Raw genomic sequence first — 1,337 nt, 5'->3', positions numbered from 1 at the left:
TCGAAAACAGCCCAGAAATTGCTGGAGAAGAAAACTGCCACGCTGATTTTCGGAACTGCAACGCATCCGCGTGGAGCACGCGTTCGCATCCCCTAGCGTCAGGGCAACTATGGCATATTATAAATCAAATCGAAGCCCCGGACGTTAGCTTTCCAACTCAACTGGAACCGCGTCGTTTGGACCTCTGTAGCTAAAGTTATAGCCTTTGAGTGCAAATAGGTCAGGCTGGATAGCAATTTCTCCAACTTCTTGTATTCCTTCCACTTTTGCATGCTTCCTTTCCATCCTCTAAGCCATTCCTGTCCTGTAATCTCTGAAAACACTTAACACACATATCAAGGCATCTAATGGTAATAAGAGAGGATTAAACATAGGAGACCTAAGGCCAAAGAAGCATGTTTTCAATCAACACACATAATTAGGAAGGCAAATGTAAAACCATGCAAATAGTATGAATAAGTGGGTAAAGAGTTGATAAAAACCACTCAATTGAGCACAAGATAAACCATAAAATAGTGGTTTATCATTGACCACCTAGGAAGATGTAATGAACAGATTCTTAACAAGGTTTTACCCTCCACAAAGAGTAAACAGGCTAAGAACTGAAGTGCAGACATTCAGACAGCAGGATGGTGAAACTCTTTATGAAGCCTGGGAGAGATTCAAAGACTTGACAAAGAAATGTCCCCCTGATATGTTTAATGAGTGGGTGCAAATCCACATCTTTTACGAAGGGCTGAATTGTGAATCAAGGAAGGCTGTAAACCACTCATCTGGAGGTTCCCTAAACAAGAAGACCATTGAAGAGGCCATTGATGTTATAGAGACAGTGGCTGACAATGAGTACTTTTATGCCTTAGATAGGAGCAACAACAGGGGAGTCTTGGAATTAAACTATATGGATGCAATCCTGGCCCAGAACAAGATGATTACCAAGCAACTGGCTGAATTGACCAAGCAAATGGAGAAGACTCAGGCTGCAGCTATCCACACTCAACCATCACCTCAAGAAGAACTGGAGACCGAAGAAGGAGTTAACTGGGAGGAAGCTAATTACCTTGGAAATTCATCTAGGCAAGCTAATGATTCATACTCTAAAACCTACAACTCTGGTTGGAGGAACCACCCAAACTTTGGGTGGGGGAACCAACAAAGCCAAGGCCAATATCATAGACCCCATAACCCAAACTAGTATAACAACTCCACTCACCAAAACTCTAACAAAAAATTATACCAGACCACACAAAATACTTACTCACAGCCACCATACCAAAGCCACAACAACCACTCTCAACACCCCAATTCCAACCAACCATCACCACATGATGATGACAGAA

At 42.5% G+C, this 1,337-nt stretch overlaps 1 non-coding gene across 1 annotated transcript; it reads right to left on the bottom strand.

Moving 5' to 3' along the window:
• Nucleotides 1-592: 592 nt before the first annotated feature.
• On the bottom strand, nucleotides 593-700 carry LOC112781334 (small nucleolar RNA R71). Its single transcript, XR_003192117.1, has one exon. It is a non-coding gene; the product is annotated as a small nucleolar RNA R71 (small nucleolar RNA).
• Between the last annotated feature and the right edge of the window lie 637 nt (nucleotides 701-1,337).

Source organism: Arachis hypogaea, chromosome 19, assembly GCF_003086295.3.
Source record: "Arachis hypogaea cultivar Tifrunner chromosome 19, arahy.Tifrunner.gnm2.J5K5, whole genome shotgun sequence".
Classification (NCBI taxonomy): Eukaryota; Viridiplantae; Streptophyta; class Magnoliopsida; order Fabales; family Fabaceae; genus Arachis; species Arachis hypogaea.
Note: the sequence above shows the minus strand (reverse complement) of the source record. Positions and strands in the feature narration are given on the sequence as shown.